Raw genomic sequence first — 9,907 nt, 5'->3', positions numbered from 1 at the left:
GAAGACTTTTTCTGCCAGGCCCTGAACTTTTTCCGATAGGCTTCTGGCGTCAGCTGGTACTTAGTAATGATAGCGTCTTTTATAGCAGCATAATCATTATCCTTCTCCGCAGGCAATTCTGCGAAGGCATCAAGCGCTTTGTAGCGCAGCAAAGGTGTCAGATGTCTGGCCCACTGATCTTGGGACAGACGATACTGACGGCACACTTTTTCAAAAGACCGCAAAAACAAGTCAATGTCTGTGTCTTTCTCAATATTAGCAAATTAAAATTTTGCACTTACGGGTGCTGCAGCTCCTTCAGCAGGGAGGCTGGGCGGTGAACTCCGGCTGGCCTGTTGAACCTTTGCCATGTCGAGCTCATGCTGTCGTCTCTCCCACGCCTCTGCAGATTGGCGCTCCCGTTCTCGCTCAGCGACATCCCTCTCCGCGTGGCGTGCAGCAGCAGCAGATTGGCGCTCCTCACGCATGTACTGCAGGTACTTGTCCAGGTCCGTCTCCATCAGCTGTCGTAATGCCTGCTGCATTATCGGATCAGTACAAATGGACAGTCCAGTACTGGCCAGTTCCGGGCGAGTACATTCAGAAACTCTGGGATTGGGGTCCACACTGACATTCTCCTGCGTAACTGTTGATGCAGGGCCCTCAGGATGCACAACCTCTGTACGGTCAGGAGTCTCAGTCTCTGGTTCCCCTTGCCTTGAGTCAGATGGGTCAGCGTCTACCTCAGCAGACACATCCAGCTCCTGCAGTTGCTGGGTATCCCATTGAAACAATTCCGTTACCAGGTCCCCTTGTTTCTTGCGGCCGACATCAATGCCTCTCTCTTGGCAAAGATTTTGCAGGTCCGCCAGGCACATTTTCTTGTAGTTCCCGGACATTTCCACGCCAAATAAAATAAAACTTTTGGGGAGGGGTACTGGCTACACAGTCTCTCTGTATATATAAAAAATATATTGCCTTCCAGCTACAGCAACGAATTAGTTCGTTTCTCGATAGCGCTATCGCTATCTTAGATACTTTTCAGCACAACACAGGTCCCAACCGCTGCCTACCACTGTCACAGGAGCCCTAGTGGTCTGACCGCACTTAGCCTTCTAAACGGTGCCAGCGCACAGATCGTGCGAACTCTGGTCGCAGTCAATGCGCAGGAACCGTTAAGAATTAGCCGCAGACAGCCCAGAAGGGAGCCTGTGAGACACGGGTAATTACAACGTACACACGATTCCACGGTATCTGCCACCACCACTGGTATGGGCCAGTGGACCCGATTTACTGACTGACTAGTCCTGCGAATAAAACGGTTAAACACACGGTATTCTGTCTAGCCAACAAAAAAACAAACAGTAGCGTATCTTCAGAGACCCGGGATCAGTTCTGTGTGTGCTGATAAGCAGGGTAGCGGAACAGTGAATGACTTGGAGGAAGTCTTTTATTCACAGCAATATAAATAATTAATATATACAGACAATTATTAAAATCAACAATTATTAAAACAGTAATAGCCAGTATAAAAAATAAAAGAAGGGAGAAAAATACTTAGTTCCTGGAAAGATGTCCTTTTTGTGGGAAAAATCAGAGTTCTGGGTTTCAATCAAAGTTCAGAGTTCAGACCAGGTGGATGCCAGCATTTCCTCAAGCTGGCACCGATGAGTTCAAGATGTTTTCAGGGTGGAGGACTCAAGCCCGCCTGCTGGCTCTGTGCTTTTGATGAAGCTGGTTTGGGGGTGTGGCAATGCCGGCCCCCTCTGAGCTACCAGCAAATGACAGTTCATTCCCTCTGAGAGATTTTAGAGCTAAACTTATGAATTGCTGTAACTCCTGAACCATACACGTTACATTTAGGGGGGTAACAGCTTCATACTTGGAGGAAAATACAGATTAATATGATATCCGACATGGCTAGTGCAGCAGATCAGGGTCCTGGGTAGATTCATACCTGGGTTGTAGGGGCCCCGGGCCCCTCTCAACTGGTATCAAGAGATCCAGCATGACCCTACGGATCCAATGATACCGCTCTCATAACCACCCTATTTATTGTATTCTGTAAATGGGCAAAAGATTATATAGTACATTCATTTCTTCCTGCTAAGGCTGGAGTCAGCCTGACTGGAGTCCAGCTGTGTCTGCTTCTTGGGATCTCCCTCTATGAAAGGAACCTTATGGTTCCTGTAATTAGCATCTGAATGTGAAATCAGCTGGGACAAGCTTTCTGAACTCAAGGGTTTGCCCCTGCTCGTTAGCATATCAAAAGAGCCATCCTGCAGTTAAGGCGATGCTATTTCTCTGCTGAGAAAGGACTGCAGACCTCCTACACAATAAATCCAGATTCTATCGATTTGAAGCGCAATCGATGCAGAGAATCGAGTGCGATCGCTTTTTCTTCACGGGCGGTTACAGGACGCGCCTGCGGCCCCGCAACCGTCCGTGACAGATACTCTTAGTGCCCGTCGGGTGTGTTGAAGACCGTCTTCCATTCGTCACCATCTCTAATTCGAACTAGGTTGTATGCGCCTCTTAAACCTAGTTTAGAGAAAATCTTGGCGTTGGTAACCTGAGTGTGAGAAAACGCGGAAAAGCCGCCGCGGGTGCTCAGAGCAAGGCGGCTGATTCCGCGTCCACCACGGCAGGTTGCGCGCGTGGGCCTGCATCTGCTAACATGACTGAACGCGGAGAATCCGCCGCATGTCTTGAGAACAAGGAGGCGGTTTGCTCGCATAGGCCTACATCTGTCAGCATGGCTGAACGCGGAGAAACAGCCGCATGCTCTGATAGCGGTGCGGCTGGTTCCACGTCCAGCACAGCGGATGGGTTACAACACATGTCTGGTGTGGCTGGGACTGATAGTCCACACAGGTTCAGAAGGACGCGTGCACGCTGAGAGGCAGAGCTTTTATGACAGCCAGAAGGGTGTCAGCTGACCAAGCCGGTCAGCTGACAATTCAACCAGTTCCCATTGGTCCAGCACTTAGGGGAGGCGCTGGAGAGCGCTATAGTATATATACTGGGTGCTGGCCATTTCTCTGGTGTCTGCCGTTGCGATCACTACGTGGAAGCACTCAGACCTTTTTGTCAGAATCTGTGTTGTTGTTATTCTGTTATACATCAGACTAGTTCCAGGGTGTTGATGATCAAGCACCTCACACCCAAGACTAGGGACTTGTGTTACCATTCTGTTATATATCAGACTAGTTCCAGGGTGTTGATGATCACGGAGCTCACACCCAAGACTAGGCATTGTTTATTATCTGTTATGACTTTCTGCTTTCCTGACCACACTCCTGATCTCTGATTTGGTACTTTGCTATATCTGATACTCTGTTGCCAAACCCTGCTTGTCTTAGGATTCCGAATCTGTCTCCTGTCTCTGTATCTGATCTGTCTGTCTGTTGCCGACCTGGCTTGTCCGACCTCGGGAACTATCTCCCCTGTTTAGAGATAGTTCACAGACCTGTCAGTGACACTCCACCATTGGTGTCACTCACACTCTGGTCCTTCCCACTCTCAGCCTGGCTCCGCCCCTTGGGGAGCCTCAGGCCATTGGAAGGAACCTGTTCTTTGGGCAGTATCTCTTACTGCCTTGCACCCTCGATACGGGTGCTCTCCTCAAAGTATTAATGTTGCACCAAACACTCATATTACTCAGGTGTCCAGAGGTTAGAGATATATCTGATTATCGGTGATACTGCAGATCATCAATAATCAGGTATATATCTGTATTTTCGGTGATACTGCAGATCACCGATAATCAGATCCTCTCTGTGTTACACCGATCGTTACACTGAGTGAACAAATCATCAATCAAGGGCAATGGATAACGATTTTTCACTGTAATCTTCTTCAAGCCTCGATAATCAATGCAGGGACGAAGGCCTCCATCTTTTTTTTTTTTTTTTTTTTTTTACAAAAAAGAATCCTGCCCCTGCTGGTGAACGAGAGGGACGGATGAAACCCGTGGCCAAGTTCTCTTTGATCTATTCCTGCATTGCCAGTTTCTCAGGCCCAGATAGATTATAGAGGTGACCCCTTGGAGGCATACAATCAGATCTTAAATCGATGGGACAGTCGAAGGTATGGTGAAGAGGGGGAAGTTTATCTGCCGATTTGGGACAGAATACATCAGCAAACTCTGCGTACTGAGTTGGCACCCCTTTAACCTGAATCTTGGTGTTTCCTATGGTTACTTTCGCTAAACAGTGATGATGACAATGGGTAGACCAGCTCGTTAGCTGACCTGAAGCCCAGTCAATTTGAGGGGAATGAAGTTGTAACCATGGCATGCCAAGAATAATGGTGGAGGTTGCCATACGCAGGACCAGAAACTGTAGACTCTCTTTGTGTAGCACCCCAACATTAAGTATCAACTCAGGGATCAGAGAAAGGGGTTGTCTACTTTGCAGAGGAGAGTCATCTACAGCAGTGACCAAAAGCTTTTGGTCTAACGGGAGTAAGGGAATCCCCAAATTCTTTGCAAACTCGTAGTCTATAAAGTTAGCCAGTGAACCAGAGTCTAGAAAAGCTTCAGTGGGAACAGTCTGACCCTCCCATGTGATAGAGCAGGGAAGGAGCAGACGATTATTGTTCAGAGGTAATAACTGCACGCCTAGGGTATTACCTCTGACTACACCTAGGCGGCAGCGTTTCCCAACTTTTTAGGACAATTCTGTACCTTATGACCCTCCTCTGCACAGTACAAACAGAGTTGTTCTGTTTTCCTGCGATTCTTTTCCACCTGTGTCAATCTTGAATGTCCAATTTGCATTGGCTCTGGTGGAGGCGACACGGGTGGAGGAGAGGCGTAGGAGACATATCTTACAGTATTCTTACCCCGTGTGAGGAAACGCGGAAAAGCCGCCGCTAGTACTCAGAGTAAGGCGGCTGATTCCGCGTTCAACTTGGCAGCTGGCGCGCAGTCGGAGCGCGGAGAAACCGCCGCATGCTCAGACAACAGGGCGGCGGATTCCGCGTCCGACGCGGCAGGTTGCACGCATAGGCCTACTCCTATCAGTAATGCTGAATGCGGAGAAAACGCCACACGCTCAGACAGCGGTGCGGCGGATTCCGCATCCAACACAGCAGAAACATTACAACACATGTCTGGTGTGGCTGGGACTGATAGTCCACACTGGTTCAGGAGGACGCGCGCGCAGAGAGACAGGGCCTTTATGACAGTCAGAGGAGGGTCAGCTGACCGAGCCGGTCAGCTGACAATTTCAGCAGCTTTCATTGGTCCAGCACTTAGGGGAAGCGCTGGTGAGCACTGGTGGGTGCTGGTCATTTCTCTGGTGTCTGGCGTTGCGATCACTACGTGGTAGCACTCAGACCTTGTCAGTATCTGTGTTTATTAGACCAGTTTCCAAAGGTGTTGATGACCAAGGATCTCACACCTTAGTCTAGGAATTCTGTTATTATCTGTATTATATTCTAGATGAGTTTCCAAAGGTGTTGACGGCCAGGGAACTCACACCTTAGCTTAGGCATTGTTGATTATTTGTTACGACCTTCTGCTTTCCTGACCATTCTTCTGATCTCTGATTTTGTACCTTTGTCACTCTGATACTCTGTTGCCAAAACTCGGCTAGTCTCTGGATTCTGCATCTGCCTCCTATCTCTGTACTTGATCTGTCCGTGTGTTAACGACCTGGCTTGTCCGACCTCGAGAACTATCTCTCCTGTTAGGAGATAGTTCACAGATCTGTCTGTGACACTTCTCCATTGGTGTCACTCACGTTTTGTCCTTCCCTTTCTCTGTCTGACTCCTCCCCAGGGAGAGTCCAGACTATGGAAGGAACCAGTTGCTGAGCAGCAGGGGCGTAGCTAGAAATGACTGGGCCCCATAGCAAAAAAAAAATTATGCCCCCCCCCCCTCGACCTTCCAACCCCACAGACCTCGGACCTCCCACCCAAACATTTTGTGGGGCAATCTGATTTCCCCACAAAATGCAACCAGATTGTTGGCAGATTTCCCTACAATATGCAACCAGATTGTCGGCAGATTTCCACACAATATGCAACCAGATTGTCGGCAGATTTCCACACAATATGCAACCAGATTGTCGGCAGATTTCCACACAATATGCAACCAGATTGTAGGCAGATTTCCACACAATATGCAACCAGATTGTCGGCAGATTTCCACACAATATGCAACCAGATTGTCGGCAGATTTCCACACAATATGCAACCAGATTGTCGGCAGATTTCCACACAATATGCAACCAGATTGTCGGCAGATTTCCACACAATATGCAACCAGATTGGCGGCAGATTTCCCCACAAAATGCAACCAGATTGTTGGCAGATTTCCCCACAAATTGCAATCAGATTGTCGCCAGATTTCCCCACAAAATGCAATCAGATTGTCGCCAGATTTCCCCACAAAATGCAGTATATGTAGTTAGGTCTATAGTGGGCTAACATTAATTACCTGGAGGGATGGTGGTTGGACAGGCTGGCACACTATTTGCGGTGCAGGCAATGCACTGGGTAGGCAGTTAGGTAGCTGGGTGGGAGGGTAGGGAGATAGGTAGACGAGTGGGAGGGTAGGCAGATAGGTAGACGGGTGGGCAGTTAGGTAGCCGGGTGGGAAGTTAGGTAGAAAGGTGGGCAGTTAGGTAGCCGGGTGGGAAGTTAGGTAGAAAGGTGGGCAGTTAGGTAGCCGGTGGGAAGTTAGGTAGCCAGGTGGCAGGGTGGGCAGTTAGGTAGCCGGGTGGGCAGTTAGGTAGCTGGGTGGCAGGGTAGGCAGATAGGTAGCCAGGTGGGCAGCTAGGTAGCTGGGTGGGCAGTTAGGTAGCTGGGTGGCAGGGTAGGCAGTTAGGAGGCAGGGTGGGCAGTTAGGTAGCCAGGTGGGAGGGTGAGCAGTTAGGTAGCCTGGTGGGAGGGTGGATAGTTAGGTAGTGGGCAGTTAGGTAGCCGGGTGGGCAGCTAGGTAGCTGGGTGGGCAGTTAGGTAGCCGGGTGGGCAGTTAGGTAGCCAGGTGGGAGGGTGGGCAGTTAGGTAGCCAGGTGGGCAGTTAGGTAGCCGGGTGGGTGGGCAGTTAGGTAGCAGGGTGGGTGGGCAGTTAGGTAGCCCTCAGTTAGGTAGCCGGGTGGGCAGTTAGGTAGTGGGCAGTTAGGTAGCCGGGTGGGCAGTTAGGTAGCCGGGTGGGAGGGTGGGCAGTTAGGTAGCCGGGTGGGTGGGTGGGCAGTTAGGTAGCCGGGTGGGTGGGTGGGCAGTTAGGTAGCCCTCAGTTAGGTAGCCGGGTGGGCAGTTAGGTGGTGGGCAGTTAGGTAGCCGGGTGGGAGGGTGGGCAGTTAGGTAGCAGCCGGGTGGGAGGGTGGGCAGTTAGGTAGCCGTGCGGGAGGGGAGGTAGCTGCCTCACCTGGGGTCCTTCCTCCTTTTATCAGCGGCGGGAGGTGCGTCATATACAGAAGGCTCCGTCGGAGTAATCAGCCACTAGAGGTTCAGCTGCCTCCGGGCTACGGTGTCCCCACTGTATTGCTGCTCGCAATAGACCAGGAAGTGGTGCGAGCAGCAATACAGTGGGGACACCGTAGCCCGGAAGCAGCTGAACCTCTAGTGGCTGCTTACCCCCGCCGGAGCCTTCTGTATATGACTCACCTCCCGCCGCTGATAAAAGGAGGGGGGGGGGCACTGAGGTGAGGGAGGGGGCCCGGCGAAACAAAAAAAAAATAAACAAAACAAAAAAAAAAAGTCCTCTCGGGCAGCTGCGGGCCCCCTGTGACGTAGCGCTGCCGCGGGGCCCCGTAGCAACGCTATGGCGGCTATCCCCATTGCTACGCCACTGCTGAGCAGTATTCCTATCTGCTCTTGCACCTGTCTTCCAGGTGCACTCCTCAAAGTATTACTGTTGCACCAAGACACTCTTATCACTCAGGTGTCCAGAGGTTAGAGATATATCTGATTATCGGTGATACTGCAGATCATCAATAATCTGGTATATATCTGCATTCTCGGTGATACTGCAGATCACCGGTAATCAGATCCTCTCTGTGTTACACCGATCGTTACAGAACGCCAGACCAAAAAACAAATGGACGCACACAGCCATCTGGGCACACTTGCCACTTCGGTGGATAACATCAACCAAGTACTGGGTGGTCATCAGACTTTAATAGACTCATTGTCTGAATCCGTACGTACCCTCCAGACAGCTGTAGATGAAGTGCGATCCCCTCCTAGCACAGACATACGTATGCCTGTACCTGAGAAATTTTCTGGTCACAGATCTGACTTTCGAAATTTCAGAAGTAGAGTGTTATCATACTTTGAGTTGAGACCTAGATCTTCAGGAACTATGGCCCAAAGGGTCACATTTATTAAGACCTTGTTATCAGGCGATTCCCAAACTTGGGCATACAGTCTACCCGCCGGAGATTTAGCTTTAACCTCGGTAGATGAATTTTTTAAAGCCATGGAGATAATTTACGACGATCCAGACATTGCCTCGACTTCTGAGCGGAAGCTCAAGATGTTACGTCAAGGCAAGAGTCCAGTCGAGGATTATGCTGCAGAATTTAGGAGGTGGTCAGTTTCAGCCAGGTGGGACACCTATGCCCTTTTTAGATTGCTTTTTATCAGGGTTATCAGATGAGGTCTCAGATCTTATGTTAAGTCAGCCCGAACCTAGAACCATTGATGAGGCCATTTCATTGGCCATTAGGATTGATTGCAGATTACGCTATCAAAAGCAGACCCGGGGTAAAAACAACATTAAAATGGTGTCCTATGCTGCGCCTCCTGTGACTCCATCTCCTCCCGCCTCACCTCCACCTGAACCAATGCAGATTGGCCGGTCCAGATTGTCTCAAGTGGAGTGGAGACGCAGGATTTCTGAACAGTTGTGTCTTTATTGTGCAGAGGGGGGTCATGGAGTGCAGAATTGCCCTAAGAAGTCGGGAAACGCTACTGCCTAGGAGTAGTTGGGGGTAATACCCTAGGCGTACGACTCTCACCCCTAGAAGATAAACGATTACTTCTTCCGTGTACGATTACATGGAAGAACAAATCTAAAGTCTCTGAGGCCTTCGTAGATTCCGGCTCAGCGGCTAATTTCATGGATTACGAATTTGCAAAGAGATTGGGTATCCCGCTTACCCCGGTAAAACTACTCATCCAGGTTACGGCAGTGGATGACTCCCCCCTGCAACGTAACCATCCTCTGTCTCAGACACCAGAGGTGGAAGTCACTATAGGGGTACTGCATAGGGAAAAATTACAGTTTTTTGTATTACACATGTCTACCTCCACAGTCATCCTTGGCATGCCATGGCTACACCTTCATTCCCGTCAGTTTAATTGGGCCACGGGTCAGCTAACAAGCTGGTCAGCCCATTGTCTCAGTCATTGTTTAGTGAAGGTGACCTTGGGTCAGACCGGGATTCGGGTGGAGGGAGTACCAGAACAATATTCTGAGTTTTCAGATGTATTTTGTCCCAAAGCTGCTGATAAGTTTCCTCCACATCGCTCTTTCGATTGTCCTATTGATCTCCGATCGGGTTGTATGCCCCCTAGAGGCCATCTATACAATTTGTCTGGGCCGGAAAAAGTGGCCATGCAGGAATACATCCGTGAAGACTTAGCCAAAGGGTTCATTCGCCCTTCCCGGTCGCCTGCCGGAGCAGGTTTCTTTTTTGTTAAGAAGAAAGACGGAGGCCTTTGGACATGCATTGATTACCGGGGTCTGAATAAGATTACAGTAAAAAATCGCTATCCATTACCCTTGATAGACGATTTATTCACACAGGTCACCAACGCTAAGATCTTCTCGAAATTGGATTTACGGGGGGCATACAACCTGGTGCGAATTAGAAAGGGCGATGGATGGAAGACGGCCTTTAACACACCCGACGGGCATTACGAATACCTGGTGATGCCCTTCGGGTTGTGTAACGCCCCGGCCGTCTTTCAA

Source organism: Hyperolius riggenbachi, chromosome 6, assembly GCF_040937935.1.
Source record: "Hyperolius riggenbachi isolate aHypRig1 chromosome 6, aHypRig1.pri, whole genome shotgun sequence".
NCBI classification, from domain to species: Eukaryota; Metazoa; Chordata; class Amphibia; order Anura; family Hyperoliidae; genus Hyperolius; species Hyperolius riggenbachi.
This window is presented reverse-complemented; position numbering follows the sequence as displayed.